This window comes from Panthera tigris, chromosome A1 (genome assembly GCF_018350195.1).
Source record: "Panthera tigris isolate Pti1 chromosome A1, P.tigris_Pti1_mat1.1, whole genome shotgun sequence".
Lineage (NCBI taxonomy): Eukaryota > Metazoa > Chordata > Mammalia > Carnivora > Felidae > Panthera > Panthera tigris.
Window position 1 is genome coordinate 65,861,223 of NC_056660.1, and position 17,224 is coordinate 65,878,446.

The following is a 17,224-nucleotide window of genomic DNA, read 5'->3' on the forward strand; positions in this document are numbered from 1 at the left end:
CGGGCGCCGGGAGCTGCGGGACTCGGGTGGGGCGTGGGCCGCCCTGCCGCCAAGCCCCACATCGCGCATGCGCAGCAGAGCCTCAGCTGCCGGCCAGGAAGGCGCCCCGGAAGTGGCGGTGCGGGGCGGCCGCCGTCTCGGGGTAGGGGGCGCTAAGATTGGCTGTTTCGGTTCCACGCTCGCTTATCCTTCAAGTCCTCGTTCTCCAGTGGGCTGGCATTAATGAGCCAGGTTACTCAGGGCAAGGGATTCGTTGGAAATTTGATTCCTTTAAGGGACTAAAAAGGGAGCGCTGCCGAAACCCGGGATCGAACCAGGGACCTTTAGATCTTCAGTCTAACGCTCTCCCAACTGAGCTATTTCGGCGCCCTTTCAGTTCTCTTTAAAGTAGACTATCACTGAACTATTTGCGTCCGCCCCTTCCGTCTGTTCTCAGTCACTGCTGAAGAGTGTTCCTTCCTTAAACGCTTGCGTCAGAACTCCGCTCTGTTCTTTACCAGCCTGAGCCGCGTAAACCTTACTTTCTTCAACGTAACCGGCATTTCTGACTCAATTATCAGCCGCGGGGCCGCCGAGCGCGCCGGAGCGCCAGCTGCCCGGGACGCAGTCCGGGGGTCCGGGCCCCGCGGCTCCTCCGCGCCTCCCTGGGCGGGCTCGTCCCCCCAGTTCGTCCCCGCCGTCCGCGGGGAGCCTCCTGGCCCCGCGAGGCAGACCCTTCCCGCCGATCCGCGCCGGCCTGTGATCGCACACGTGTGTCACCACGGAGATGAAGGAGCGGACAAGGGCCTGGAGGCAGGATTGAGCCTCCCTGCGACCCTCCGAATGCCCCGGGAACATAGCACCACTCTGCACGGAGTCTGCCTGGCACACCGAGGGCGCTCCGTAAGAGCTCGGCGAGCTCATTAGGGACGATTTTCCAGTATCAATGCTACTTCTACACCCGTAGACAAATGTTTCCGAGGCGTCCGCTACGTGCCAGGCGCAGACATTCTGCAAAGCCCAAACATCCTATTGTTTTATATACTTTTTCTTTCCGATTAATTCGTGATTTTCTAAAAGCCCTAATGATTACCGTACCGCCCTTTTGGCCCGCCCTTTAGAGCTCTGAAATTAGGTGGAACCTTCACAGGCAATCTTGAGAGATGCATGGATGAGTGCATTCGAATGTGAAAGAAAAAAAGGATGAAAGATTGAATATTGGAAGCGTTTGTAATCTCTAAGGTGCAGAGTCGCTTTCTGAGTTCCTTTGTTGTGTCGAATGCAGCTAAGACAAGAGCTTGAGATTTAAAAGACCTTGTAGCTAAGGAGGAAAAAGAGACTCAAAAGACCTTGGGGTTGGACGTTGATCTGTGAGGGCTTTGCGGGGCTTAGAGTGGAAGAAGAAGAAATTCGGAGCACCTGCCTGGTGCAGATCGTACAGAAAGAGACGAGAAAAGAGAATATTTTTTACAGGCTTTCTTGTGCCATGAATGTAGGTACCTTTCACATTCTCTTCAGCACATTGCAGGTGAAGACTTGAACCTGGGTGGCTAGGAAAGTGGCAGGTAAGTGTTGATGGGATTGGGGGGGGGGGGGGAGGGGGGAGAAAGAAGGTCCAGCGTCTAAGGGGAGATGGAGGAAAAAGGATAGGAGAGCACAACCATCAAATTTCACGTTTTCACCATGCCATGCGATAAGATCCTTCTGCAAATTACACGATCATGGAAACTACGTGGTAGCGGTGATCATTTGTTGAGTGAAGGCGCATCTCAGAATGTTAAGTGTTGTGATGCATGTCAGGATGAACTGGGTGGCGGCACAGCTCGGCTTGCCCAGCACAATCCTTGTTTGCACCTGTTGTCCCAGAACCCTGTCATGGTTAGTTAGTACCTCTTTCACTCTTCAAAAGTCTCCAGCGCCTGGGAAAAGAAACAATGTGATCCCTCAATTTATCAAGTGTGCAAAAGGGCCACAGCTTGGTACTACATAACGAACTCTACTGGTTACACCATTAGTGACACGATTTTTAACATCGGCTCAGTATTTGTTGTCGCTGTTTTACCAAGGGAACTGGAAGTTTCCAGGGCTTAGTGTCACAGTTTCCCAACTGTGCGGCAAAGCACCCTGCAGTACTGTAGTGCGGGATATTTTACACTTCTGAGGGAAACACAGTGATAACTGGACATCTTTGGGACACCTCACGAGCTACTCAATAGCTCATAGTTTCAGCAATAGATCAGTCTACATCGCTTTCAGTGACATCATCACTTTGCAAAGCTAGGTTTTTAGCAGTTCTGATAAAAAGCAGTTGCCCGTGACAATAAATGCATTAAAGGAAATAAAATGGTTATGTCCAAGCTGCTTCAAGGCTTGAGAAATTGTGCCCTACCCAACAGGTGCACACACCCCACAGGTAAGTAGTGATGGCTCTTTACAGATGAAATAAACATACAACTTTCTTTCAACTTCTGTATATAATTTTTCCAAACAATTACAAAGCTTGTGGACATAAACACTTACTAAGTTATTTGGGCCTGAATGTTTAATAAAAGGAACTGTTCAGCATTTCTTTTGTCATGGGAGCATTGGAAAAAATTACTGCGACACTAAGAATATTATGAAAGTTTGAAAACCTGTAGCCTAGTGCGTTAGTGTTGACAGCAGGAATGATAATTATTACCGAGTTTGGGAGAAAATCTGGCTTTGTTCAGCAAGATTGCAGAGGCGAGAAGAACCGTCAGAACTTCCACAGAGACCAAGTGCCAAGAGCTAATGTGAAGTGTAAACCTGTGCACACACATCACAGTAAGGGACAAATGATAAAGATGTTGGCATTCAAATGAAGATAAGATGTTGAAGAAGCCTCCATGTTGAAAAGAAGCTTTGCGTAGGCTGCAGTCCTGTCTTCCAAATTAGCCCTAGGATTTTGGCAATCCAGTCTCATTACCTATGATAACTATGAAAACTAATTACGACAACTAACTGGAAAACCTAAGAATAATACAACTAAAGAGAATATGTTGTACATAGTTACAACATCTAATACATTTTTGAGCTCCTGTCAGTTGATAATGTGTCCTTAGCTTCATTCCTAGGGCCCCACAGCACACACACAAAAATAGCACTTATTTTGATTTGCCTCTGATTTGGATCAACATTTCTCAAAAGTGTTAAAAAGATGGAAGTGTATCCAAAGGACATAGGAGCCAGTTTGAAGGGGCTCCCGCTGGCCAAATCTGATACAATCAGAACATCAAAATAAATAAGGAGAGTAATAGATTATTTACCTTCTGGATAAAATAAAAATCCATGAGTACAATAGTAGAGGGGAGGGGACTGAGGGTTCTGGTTTACAGGTAAGTGACTTGTGCGAACTGATTAAAGTGGATGGAGTGGTGGCAATGGACGTCACCATTGTCTAAGCATCATAGTAACGACTGGCTCAGTCAGGAACCGTGAGTGGATGCCACTAAGCCTGTCGGACCATTGTATGGCCACAAAGTGTCTCTCTACAGATTGCATAATAGTTGCAAAGAGAAAAATAGAAACCATATAAATAAATGGTGAAGAAATGGGACAACGCCTTGATCTAGTCATAAAGATTAATATCACCAATGAATGACATTCAGATATCACGTGCTGCCTAATGTGATTCTCTGGAAAGGATACAACATCCGTTACATAGTGGTCCGACCAGGAATGCAGAACCTGACCTTAATCATGAGGCAACATTGAACGAATCCAAAATAAAGGTCATTCTAGTAAATGACCTGTATTCTTTACAAAACTCTTACACTCATGAAAAGAAAGACAAGCCAAAGGAACTGTTCCAGATGAAGGGGGAGAAGGAGACATGAGAACAGTGTGATAAGGAGCAGTAGGTGATCCCAGATGGATTCCCAGCTGGGAGGGGAAAATGCTTTAAGGGATATTAACAGAACCATTGAAGAACCATTGGAACATGAGCTGTATATTACATAGAAGTGTTATTATCAGTGTTAAATTTCCTTGAGTTGGGAACCATAGGTAAGAAAATATGCATGTTTTTAGAAAATACATCCTGAACTCTAAAGGGATAAAGAGGTATATCTGCAATCTACCCTCAAGTGGTTCAGCAAAATAAATAAATAATATGTGTACAAATACAGAGAGAGAATATAAAAAAGTATATGGAGAAAAATATTAAAAGTTGGTGAATCTGAGAGATATATGGCACTTCTCTGTACCGTTTTGTAACTATTCTGAAAATTGGAAAACTCCATTAAAATTTTTTTTGTTAATACAAATGTGGTGCTCTTGTGGAGCCAGACAATTTCAGTTAGAATCACAGATCAGAATGCTAGGGATGGAAGAGAATTTAGGATTAATTTAACCTGATCCACAGATTTTTATGTATCAGAAAACTGAGGCCCAGAGACATTATAATTTGGTTAAGGTTACTGTCTTGCTTCGCTTGGACTGCCGCGAGAAAGCACCACAGATGGGTACAGAAATGTATTCTCTCACAGTTTGGAGGCTGTGAAGTCCAAGATCAAGGTGGCAGCCGGATAGGGTCCTGGTGAGAGCTCTCTTTCTGGTTTGCAGATGTCAGCCTTCCCTCTCTGCACGCTCACGTGTTCTTTCTTTGCTGCACGTGCATAGAAAGACCTCTCTCTGTCTTCTTCTTATAAAGCCACCAATTCTATCAAATGAGGACCCTACCCTTTGAGATTTTTTACTTTCATTATCTCCTAAAAGTCCTATTTCCAAATACAGTCACAGTGGGGAAAAGGGATTCAACATATGAACTGGGGCTGAAGAAACACAATTCAGTCCATACTAGTTGCATAATTAATCTGGTGCTGAACTGACTGGGGACCAGTAGAGCATATTCTTTAGTTTGCACCAAGTGCTCTGGATATTTTTTTTAAGAAAGTCCCTGTTTCAATTAAAAATTGGTATGAGAATCGAAATCTGAAACTGGAATCTGGGGTTAGGGCTCAGCTTTTTCTTGTAGATGCTTTTTTATGGGCATGTCTATGCATTTTGAAGTTCCTGTGTGTAGAAAGTAATACTTTTGCTTGAGGGATATAAAGCCATTTCTCCAAAGTTATATATTAAAGTGGCAACTTGGGGGAGAAGTGTAAAAAAGTTAATAGATTGTAAATATCATCAGTGTGCTGAATTGATCCAAAAGAAGTTAATTTATTTAAAGCCATTAAACCACAAGTCTATAAAGACCTTATTGTTTTTTGTTTTTGTTGAATCACATACATCAGTATAAAGCCTCTGGGTGTACTTACCAGGCCAAAAACAATCAAGTAAATTATACTCAAGAACAACCTACCAAGCTTTTCGTATGTTCTAATCCAATCCTCCCACATCCATCAAACAAATGCCTAACTAACCATGTGGATTTTGCACAATGCCCTCAAGGCCAGAAAACTTGGATTCTAGAGCTCGAGTTTCAGAGGCATGGGTGATTTTTAAGTGCTGTCAGCTTAATTGCTTGCCTCTCTTTCTTGATGAAGGGGGCCAGCATCCCTACCCCATCTCCCCACTCCACACCTATCCAGCAATTGAGGGGTAAAGCCTGATTTATGCACCCAAAGAAATAAGACAAAATAAACTTAGCACAGGAGTTTCTTAAGTCCTCTGATAATTTAAACAAAAAATAAAACAAAACAAAACAGACATAAGAAATAAATCAGTCTGTTCCTTTGTGCCAGTGAAGATACACAAGATCGTGGTATAAAATGACCAGATCGGCTCTCCTCTGTCCAGCAGTTGGAGCTCTCTGGGCACATTTCCAGGGCTGTCCTAAATTACAGGGCAGAAAGCGGGGGCCTGACGTCAGATCCCACCTCTCAGATAGCCGGCCTTCTCCCATCATTAGCAATAGGAAAAGTTGGCTACACCCAGGTTTCCCCAACACATAGAGCTGCATGTGATTTAGAAGGGGCTGTGGCTTCTCTGCATCACTCGTGCTTGGTGTTTTCCCATTCACGTCCAGTGTACAAATCCTCCTGGACGGGCAGGAAGGAACCTGTCTCACCAGACAGAAGTGCCCTCTTCGGACTGTGCATGTTGTCCTCTGAGCAAGGACTGAATGATTGGATAAGGGGGTATGACTGATGCCTCCCTGCTTGCCCCATAAGGAATGCCAGAAATAAAATCAAAGAGTTGTTCCTCGTCTCCACAAGAAGTAACTTCTGACATTCAATCCCATCGGTGTTTCTGTAATATTTACAGAACGACCTCAGATCAGCTGGGACAATGGCCTCTACCCCATGTGTCAGTCAATGAAAGCGGTTAATGATTGCCAGTATCTCATAGTTATTTGGTGGCAGAGTTAAGACTACAACTCATTCCAGGCCAGAGCTGTCACACTGCACTGTGCTTGTCCCATATATCAAACCAGCTTTATCAAAACATTGTGGTTTGTTTAAATCTACGACCCACACGTACTTTGGGGACATTAGGTTTTGAGGCATATGGTCTTCTTGACCTCACTCAGCACCGAATTTTGCCCTAGAGATTAGAAGAATAAAAGACAGATTAACAAGAGAAAGGCAAACAGGGGCTTATTAACCTGCACATTGTGTGGGCACACACGTGGGAGTACCTAGTGATGAGTAACTCAGGGGGACGGTGAGAACTTGGGCTTACACAGCATCTTAGCAAACGAACAATAAATTTGTAGAGTAGTGACAAGACAAAGAGAAAAGATCAAGTTTCTAGGGCAGCAAATTGTGGGAAGGTAAATGTATGGGAAACTGATGGCAGATAAGTTCAGTTAGTAAAGTTTGTTACATAGATTCCTCTGGCGCCATGTGTGGGCTGATCAGGATGTACTGTCGTCTTTGGTGATTACCTTCTGTCCTTCCTGGTAAGAAGGGAGGGGGGCATCTTTTCCAATTTATGCCGGCTTTTAGGCAAACAGGGGGAAGGCAGAGTTTTCTTGTATCTGCTTCTTCTCAATTGCCTTCAGCTCAAAATAATCCTTATGTATGCCTAAGTGGCGCATTTGGGGGGAGGGTGCATATTCTGTTAATTCTTAGAGAAACATGGAGAAATTTAAATATGTATATTAAGAAATAACTATTAATTTTCTTAGGTATGAAATGATATATTGCCATTATGTAGGAAAATGCTATGGTTTCTTTTTGGAGATTTATGCTGAAGTATGTGGGGTTAAAGCATCATGATGTCTCACTTATTTTCTAATGTGTTAACACACACACACACACACACAAATAAAATCAATATAGCAAAGTGTTGACAGTTGTTGAAGGCAGGAGGAGAAATATCTCTTTCACTTTTTCTATATTTTCTATATGTCCAAAATTTTTCATAATAAACAGTTTTAAAAAGATGAATATTAGTCTTATCTTACAGATCCTAGAAATTTCTAAATACAATGCTATTTTTCACCAAAGATTGAAGAATTATGTTCCTTATTAATGGAATTTTCAGTGTCAGAACGTGACTTAGAGATGTATTTTGTAAGACTAGAGAAGCTTTTGCCAAAATCCATAATCAGTCTAAGTAGCCCCTTTGTCCATCTGTTGCTAAGGTTTGTTCTGTGTATACAAGGACTATATTTTTGGAATCACCAAATCAGTATATATGGTCTGACAAAGGATTTTTCCCCCTACTTCTGCTTTTACTCACATGAAAGCCTTACAAAGGCATAAAAACCAAGACATGCATAGATGTTATTTTTGGTTTATTTAATATAGAACAAATCACCTTTCTTAAAGAAACATAACACAATTAAAGAAAATTATATTGTTTCAAGAAAATGTGGACTGCAGTTTCCGTATCTTAGAGTCAACTCCAATGTGATTTACAGCAAAATCTTTCTTTAGCTTTACAAGGTCAACTTAATAATCTATCATGACATATGTTGGGGATAAAAATGTCTTCCTTGTCTTTTATTCTTAACTTTTAATTTCCTTTTTGAATCAGGCTTTCAGTTTTGACCTTCACAATGACTAAAGAAAATCAGATTGCAGTAATTAGAATATTGCGGAAACATCATCTAAAACTATGGTTTGATTAGTCCATTAACTTAAGCAACCATAATTTCAACTCCTGAGAATTTTAAACTGATTTAATTTTAGCTGTATGGTTCACCATTCTTTTTTTATGACAGCTGAAATATTTGAGTAAGTCGGAGGTAGCATACTTATTTAGAACGTTACCAAGGCAAAAGGAATGCCTGCAAAGTAGCAGATTAACTTAAGGGAAATGTGTATTTTCTAAACATTAACACATGAAGTTTTCCCTTGATATGTAACATGCAAATACCTAAAAGGAACATTGTATATTGGAGGCTTTTTTCTGGGCAAAGAAAATTGCTTTATATTTTCACCTAAGCTTATTCTATTAAAAAAAAGAAAAAAAAAAAAAAGAAAGAAAGAAAGAATGTGAAGGTCAGAACTCCAGAACCATTAACCAAACTTTAAAAATTTTCTGGAAATAGAATGACATTTCTCAAGGGCTTATTTGGCCTATTTTATTTACTATCCCCCCACTCTGTAAATTTTACTCAGCATTTTAACCTGAAAATGTGCTTTGTCTCCTCTCCTAACTCTATAGTTAATGCTCACAGCTATCTTCATTAAGTGAGATTTGCACTCCAAGTCAATAGATGAGGGACTAAGCAAAGTGTAGAACTGCCATTAGATATTTGATTGAAGGGTTTTCCATCAGTTTAGAGCCAAGGGAGGGAGACCATGAATTAGAATTATTTCTTTTGCTTCTTAAAACTGACCTAATTAAGTCAAGATGATGAAAAGGGGGCTTCCCACTCTCTGCAGTTAGGATAGAAAGATTACATTGGTAAAATAGAAAGTTTTTCACCATTGGGTAAAACTCATCTTTTTAAGAGTGTGTCAATTAGAACATAATGAGTTTAGCTATAAACACAAGAGTATTAGAAATACTATTAAAGCTAAGAAAAGATCAAAGAGCAATTATTCAAAATGTAACCTTAAAAATAAAATTGCCAGTTATTTTACCAGCAAAAATGGGTTCATTGGGAAAAGCACGGAAAGAAACCTGCTGAGGCAAAACCATAGGCAATTCTGGAGAACAGAGAGACCACTTTTATAGAGGAAAGAGGGGAGGCTAGAAGGGGCTATTATAAACTGTAAGTCCATTGGAATAAACCAGGAGTTTGAAGTATAGGAGCTTCTCGTTGGCTGAGCTGTGACTGTCTCTCATTGGGCTTTTGCAGGAGGGGAGGGATAGAGAAAACTCCCTTCCTGCTGCTGGGATAGTAAGGTATATGGACTAACAAGGTCCCTCTCTTCTTATTGGGTCTGTCATTGAAAACTAGTGCTGAGTAGGGCGCCTGGGTGGCTTAGTTGGTTAAGCCTATGACTCTTGATTTCAGCTCTGGTCATGATCTCACAGTTCCTGAGATTGGGCTGTGTGCTGACAGTGCAGGGACTGCTTGGGATTCTCCGTCTCCCCCTCTCTCTGCCCCCCTCCCATTTGCATGTGTGTGTGCACCATGTTTGTGCTCTCTCGCTCTCTCTCAAAATAAATAAACATTTAAAAGAAGAAGAAGAAGAACGCCAGTGCTGGGCATGAGAGGTCCCCCTGCTGGCCCTCTGATTCCATTCTAAATGAGGTTTCCTTTTATTAATTTTCACAAAAGATATGTTTCTACCGTGAAGAACCAAAGTGAGGGTTAAAGATCAGTCCTAAACAGCAACAGAATGTAAGTGAAATCAGTAGCCAGTGCAAAACTTGCAAAACGGTTTAACTCTTGAAGTGTGAGGTTCAAGGAAAAAGTGAGCATTAAGTGGTCAGTGGTGTTAGAAAAAGCAAGGGGCTCTGCCTGGAGTGGGGGCAGAGAGCAGAAGAGGGAGATGGATGGATGGAAAGAGAGGCAGAGAGAAACTGAGAGACCAAGAGACATGACAAAGACCCTGCTCCATTAAAACCCCACAGACCATAGAGATGCCGAGGGTCCAGGTGGTGGGATACAGAGATGATTACACTCCCAGGAGCAACAGGTCTGGTGGGGTGCACAAACCCATAAACTTGTGAATCGTTTGAATACAGAGCGATGTGGTATAAAAGACAGAACCTCAGCATCTGCTGGCAAGGCCAAGTTGGTGCCTTGGGGCACTAGGTGGCAAGTGCGAGGACAGCCCGGACGGAGCTGCCAGAAAGGAGGGAGAGCTCGCCCGTGTATGCATAACCCTTTGGAATTTGAAGCACTTGAGCATCAGGGAACTAGAGCATATTTCTATACCAGGAAGTGGTTTGATTTATAAAAATGCAAGTCCGGGGATGTATGAAGGAAAGGTCTGAGTGGGGAGGGTCTGGAAGCAGGGAAACCAGAGGGGAGGATGTAACAATAAGTGTTATAAGGCAGTGATAGTGGGAGCTCTGGAAGAGATACCAGATTTCAGAGATGGTCAAGGAGGAATCTTTAGGATTTACTGACTATAGAAAGGGACAGTGAGAGACAGTCAACGGTGGTGTCACAGTTGGTGGCTTTGGATAAGGTGGATGGTGATAGCTTTTGTGAAGACTGCAAACACGGGGCCAACTAATCCAGGGCTGTGGAGGAGGGGAGTTCCCTCCTGTACCTGTAAAAGTTGAGGTATCTTCTAGAATCCAGATGGGTGGACCAAGGAAGCAATAGGCACTTTGAGCCTATAACCCAGGAAAAAAAGGCAGGTGCTGGGAAAATGAAAGGTGGGTATCATGGTCGCCATGAGCATGGCAGTTGAGGCAACAGGAATGAATGAGACCACACACAGAAGGGATGTGAGTAAGGAGGCCGAGGAAGGAATTCTGGGAACACCATCACTGGGGGCAGTGGTTCCCAACTAGGGATAATTTTGCTCACCGGGGTACAGTTGGCAATGTCTGGAGGCATTTTTGGTTGTCGCAACCGGGGCGGGGGGCATGGGGATGGGGGACGAGAGGTCAGGGATGCTATTAAGCCTTCTACAATGCACATGACATCTCCTCACAACTAAGACTTATCCAGCCCAAAATGTCAGGTTAGGGAATGGGCAGAAGAATACGAAGCAGCAAGGGGGGGGAGAGGAGGGAAATGATAAGCAAGATGGGAGAGAATAGTGCCTTCAAAGGCAAAGGAAGAAGGTATTTTAAACAAATGGGGACACGAGCTGCCAGGTAATGAGGAAGAAAATTGGCCTTTCATTTCTTATTTAGGAGGCTGAGTGAGGATGGTGAAAACAGACTCAAAAAGTAATGGGGCACAAGTCAGAGGATCCAGAGGTGAACACATGGAACACTGAGTGGGGACACTGTCTCAGGTTTCTTGGTAAACAGAGAAGGTAGACCAGACAGGAGGCAAGGAAAAAATTTTTTTTGTTTGGGGAACAGAGACTCTTGTTTTCTCTATTTTTTTTCCTGTGAAATAAGAATAAATTACTTTTAATTTATGTACTAGGCACTAGCTGAGTGTTTTACATGCAATATCTTTAAAATTCATAATAGGGGCACCTGGATGGCTCAGTCAGTTAAGCATCCAACTCTTGATCTTGGCTCAGGTCATGATCTCATGGTTCATGACTTGGAGCCCCACACTGGGTTCTGCGTTGACAGTGCAGAGCCCCCCTGAGATTCTCCCTCTCTCCCTCTCTCTCTGCCTCTCCCCCACTCGCTCTGTCTCTGTCTCTGTCTCTCTCTCTCAAGATAAATAAAGAAAGCTTTAAAATTCACAATAACTACTATTTCCATTTTACAAAGGGGGATATTGAGCCCCAGTTGAAGAAATGTGCAAAAGATCACAGAAGCAGGAAGTGGTGAACTGGAACTTTGAACTTGAAGTGCTGGGGGCTCTCATAAGCTTGGTGGTGTTTCATGTTCATCCTGTGCAGCTGCTGCAGCTGCTCATTTTTAGTTGCCTGTTTTGATGGATCAAAGGCAGTGTCCAAGGCCGAGAAACAGGTCAGGACAGCGTTACAACTAACCATGGTGCTCACTTGATTCATGCCCAGTGGGAGGCTAACAAAATGATACTGGGACACGGTAGCCCTCCATCCCAGATTTAGAAAGGTGGGTTTATGCTTCCTTAAGAATTCACCAGCAGTATGATTCCATGTGGCTGATTCCTTGCTCAGTCCTTCCAAGCAGGTGACAGCCCAGAAGGAAGTCTGTCTGGACATGGTTGTCCTGGCACTCCCCTGGGCTGATCCTCTTCCGGAATGTCCTTAATCGCAGAATGAATGGTGGAAGGAAATTCATAGGATTGATGTATCTAGATCTCTAGGATTTTTTTTTAAATTTTTTTTAACGTTGTTATTTATTTTTGAGACAGTGAAAGACAGAGCGTGAATGGGGGAGGGGCAGAGAGAGAGGGAGACACAGAACCGGAAGCAGGCTCCAGGCTCTGAGCCATCAGCCCAGAGCCTGATGCGGGGGCTCGAACCCACGGACCACGAGTTCGTGACCCGAGCCGAAGTTGGACGCTTAACCGACTGAGCCACCCAGGCGACCCTAGATCTCTAAGATTTTGTGAGCTTGAGCACATCTCCTCCAAGGTGAGTCAAGAATGTTCAAAGGTGAGCGCCAGTTTTCACCTTTGCTCTGGCCCCGGAAACACAACTCCAGGCCCCTGTGACCATTGCATCATTTTGCCTCTTTCTACAATAGTAGCAGAAGAATGGGCTGAGAATGACTGAGAGCAGAATAGGGTCAGGAATGTTACAGTGTGATCAAAATTGAGAGCCCCTTCCCTGTAGCATGTAAAAGGGAGCTGGCCAGGAACAGATGAAGGCATTGCTTACGGTTTTTCCTACCTATTTAGGTTTGTGGTACCAATATGTAAAACTTTGAATTTTTTTTCCGGCGATAGCCTATAATATAGGTGTAGAATGAGAGAAGGAGAAAGGTTAGGTTCATTCAAGGTTGGGCTAAGTAGAGATAGTGCCGAAAACACAGTAGGTGTTCAACAACACGCAGTGGATGAATAGATAAATGGACGGATGAGACAGCAAGAGAGCAAGCAGCGAAATTAAGGGTGCTAGTGATGAGGGAGTGTGGGGCAAGCTGAGGGCAGAGTACAGGCGAACAACCCCCACCCCACCCCGAGTGGGACATGTATGATATTCCTTGGACACTCCGGCTACCCCAAAACAGGAAAGGACAAAAACACAAATAAGAGTCTCCACCAGTGTACAAGAAAAAGGCAATCCCATCAATGGCCCAAAGTCCAGGAAATCCCTACTGTCTTAATGCTTTACTGGAGGGAAAAACAACCTTAGCCTGACAGTAGCTAGGCCTCCAGTTAAATCTTTAGCTTGTGAAAGTCTCTTTGGAAACTCCTCCTTGACTGTATCTCCCCGGACTCCATAAAACATCACCCCCCGCACTTGCAGTGCAACTCTTCCTGCCCACAGGTCCTGTCCCCGTGCTTGAGTAAAATCACCTTTCTCCACCAAAGACGTCCAAGAATTCTTTTTTGGCCATCGGCTCCAGACCACTCCACCACCACCCCAAAACTTCATCACTAGGAATGACTTTACACCAGTTTGGACCATGGTGGGTTCAGACTGAGTAGGAGGAGGAGTGAAGACACCTTGGGCATGATGAGATAGACCGTCGTGGCTCATCCGACTGAGGTTCTAGGTGGAAGCAGGATTGGATGGTCCCCGGAGCCCATGTCAGGGGAGATGACTTCAAGGAGATGCTCCAATTAATGTTCAATCATGTCACTAAAAAAGATTTGCCTCAAACACCCCAGTTGGAATACCAGCAACAATATAAACAGTCAAATCAGACAAAAAGGAACACAAGTGGCCAAACACAGACAAAAAGGAACACACAGAGAGATTTAAGCTGGCTAAAGATTACAGAAGTGCAATAAAACAACAGAATGTTTGCATCTTTCAAATCGGCCCAGACCAAAGGGTTTATTAATACCCACGACCGGCCACAGCACAGGCGGGTTCAGCTGTGCCTTTCCAACCTCAGATGCCTGTGCCTTTGGACCCAGAAGTGGCATTTCTGAGCTTTGGACCTTCAGAAGCATGCGCACCTGTGTAGATAGGTGTGTACAGGGATGCTCGAGGCGGCGGTGATTCCAGTCGTTGTACCGGCTGCCGCTAGACATCCGCTGCCTTGACTTGGCTGTGCCTTCATGTTGCTCTGAGACTCATCAAAACTCTCACTTCTCTCCTCAGTTGCTTCCCCCCTTACTCTCAAGAAGAAATTGTAGCCATGCTGAATTCCCTCACCTTCCGTCCCCAAAGGCTCTACATCCAAAATCTTCTCACCTCCTGCCTTTATTGGTCCAGGAGGATGAGGTGAACTGGCCTGGTCCCATTCCACCCCAAAGCTAATCTTGCCCGTGGTGCCCATGTCAGACGCTGCACCCCAGGAACATCCCGCCCCTGACAATCATCAATCTTTCCTCCTCTGCTGCCCAGGCACCGCTTTACATTAGTACAGAAGTCCCTTCCAGGCTAAAAACAAAATAGGGCGGCTTCTGGAAACCCTTCTGAAGGAAAAACTAGATTGCCTCCTCTCCTCTCTGTTATTACCACACTTGCACTTCCAGCCACCAAATGTATGGGTTTTTCCCCGAAACTGAGCATTTCTCCAATTCTCTGTGGACACCAGCTGGGCATCCAACAATGCAATTCCATTCTGACGCTATCCAAGCAGAGTCGCCATCAGATCCCACAGGACTCCATCTTGATGAGGGCTTAGTCCCACCAGACTGGCCTGACTTCAAATACCCTTGGCAAGTCCAGGTTGTTTCCTCTGCTTCTGACCAATTGCCTATAAATTGTAGGTTCTCATGACGCCCTTATGGGGTGTGGTAATTTGCCAGAATAGCTCTCAGAACTCAGGGAAGCACTTCTCTGGCATTTACCAGCTTATCATTAAGCATACAACTCAGGAACGGCCAGATGGAAGAGATATACAGGGCAAGATATGGGATAAGGAGGACAGAGCTCCCACCCCCTCCACTGGTGCACCCCAGGGAGAGGCGATCACCAATGTGGAAGTTTGACAAATCTCCTGGTTCAGGAGTTTTTATTGCACTCGATCCTCAGGACCTTCTCCCCTTGCCAGGTCAGTGGGCGGCGCTAAGTGACCCCATTCCCTAATTCCTTGATCTTTCTGGTGACCAGCCCTATCCTGAGGCTATCATGGGGCCCCATCTTAAGTCACCTCATTAGTATAAACTCCCTTGTGATCTGAAGGGGCTTATTATGAAAAACAAAGACACTCCTACCACTCAGAAAATTCCTAGGGTTCTAGGAGCTGTGCCAGGAGCCCTGGACAAAGACCAAATAGATTTCTAAAGCACACCTTCCATGACCCTGCATCCTCCAAAGGGTTGGCCATTCCTTGACTCTCAACTCCTTGAAAAACTGGGCTACATTTCAATTCTCCAATCTTGGATCCCTAATCACTATTCAATTTTTCTTATCCAGATGCTCTTCTCCCCCACACTCCACTAAAAACGACTAGCAAATTTGCCTGCACATTGCCAGATCAGACACTTTTAACAGTCTTTGCCTTATTGAACTTCAGCTGGCCACCTGCTTGTTATTGAACATCGACCCGTTTGGTGTCTGTGGTGTTAGCTTTTCCTGTTCTCTTCCACTCTGCTGACCTTTTTTTTTTTTTTTTTTTTTTTTTTTTGTAATCGTTCTTTCATCTCCTTGGTTCCTCTGCCTACAGCTTATACGTTGGTGTTCTTCGTGGCTTGTCTGTAAATTATGCTGCCCACCATCAACCTTGCCATTTTGTGTGCTCTCCCTTGGGAAGATTTAATCCACTCTCAGGGTTTTAATAGCCACTTAACTCCTAAATATGAACCTGTCGATCTGGAACCCCACTCACCGATTCAAGCTTTAGATTCGTAAGTTTGCCTTAGATCTCTCTGCTTGCACATCCCACGGATCTCTACAGTTCAACATCTCCCAAACATAATTTACCATTCTCTTAACAATTCAACATTCAAAACCTTAAAATACCACCCCCATCAAGAAAGCGCACCTCCCATGCATAATCAATCAAATTTTTTGATCTAAAGAGTTATCACGTCTGCTTCGACGCCACCTGTTCCAGTGCTGTGCTTTAGGCCTTATCATCACCAGCCTGATTTATTGCAACAGCTTCATGACTCAGATCCCTGCAGGAGCTCAATCTTGCCAGAATCTCAAATTCATCTTCCATACTGTTGCCAGAATAAGCTATCAAAAACGTAATTCTGCAGTCAATAAAAATGGCAAAAGATCTCATAACATGTAAAAACATTCATGATATATTGCTTAGTGGGGGGAAAAAAGCAGACTCCAAAACAGTATGTCTCCATTATGATCCCATATTGGATTTTTAAAAATGTGTATATATGCTCCAAGAAATCTAAATATCAACAGGGGTTATCTCCCAGTGGTAGGTCATGGGTGATTGTCTTTTTTTATGGATTTAGTTTTCCATGCTTTCTGCAATGAGAACATATTATTTTTGAAATCAGGAAATAGTTTAATCCCACAAATCTAACAATGTCAATTTCTTCCTTAAAATCCTGAGCTAGCTCTCTGCTGGCAGGATGTGGTCCAAGCACTTTTTTTCAGAGCACACAAAGCCTTCGGTGACCTGGCCCAGGCCCCTACACCCCTCTCTAGCTTTACTTACTCTCTCGTGTTATATATAGAGCAGTGGTTCTCAAACATGGGGGCGCCCCGCCAGAGTTTCTGATTCTGTAAGTCTGAGGTGGGGCCCAGGAACTGGCATCTCTAAAGATGCTATCGGTCTGGGGGGACACATTTAAAAAAATTGTTATTGTGGCAAAATATACAAAGATAACATTTACCCTCTTAACTACTTTTAAGCGTGCAATTCAATGGCACTAAGTGCCTTCACAGTGTTGTGCAGCCGTGACTATCACGCACTCTCAGAACGTTTTCACCTTCCAAACAGAAACTCTGAGCCATTAAACAAGTACACCCTCTTCTCCCCTTCCCTTAGCTCCTTGCAAACCTCTGGCCTCCTTTCGGTGTCTCTGAATTTACCCCTTTTAGTTACCTCATATAAGCGGAATTATATACCATTCCACGTCTTACGTTTACCTCATCTTACTTAGCCACTCATATCTGCAGGTATACATTGGGGTTGTTTGCACCTTCTGGCTACGGTGGATAATGCTACGAATGTTGGCGTACAAGTATCTGCGTGAGATCCGGCGTTCAATTCTTTCAGGGCCATATACCCGGAATTGCTGGGTCACATGGTAATTCTATGTCTG

The 17,224-nt window shown here is 43.9% G+C and overlaps 1 non-coding gene across 1 annotated transcript; it reads right to left on the reverse strand.

The window, feature by feature from the left end:
• Positions 1-293: 293 nt before the first annotated feature.
• Positions 294-366, reverse strand: TRNAF-GAA. The gene has a single exon. It is a non-coding gene; the product is annotated as a tRNA-Phe (tRNA).
• Positions 367-17,224: the final 16,858 nt, after the last annotated feature.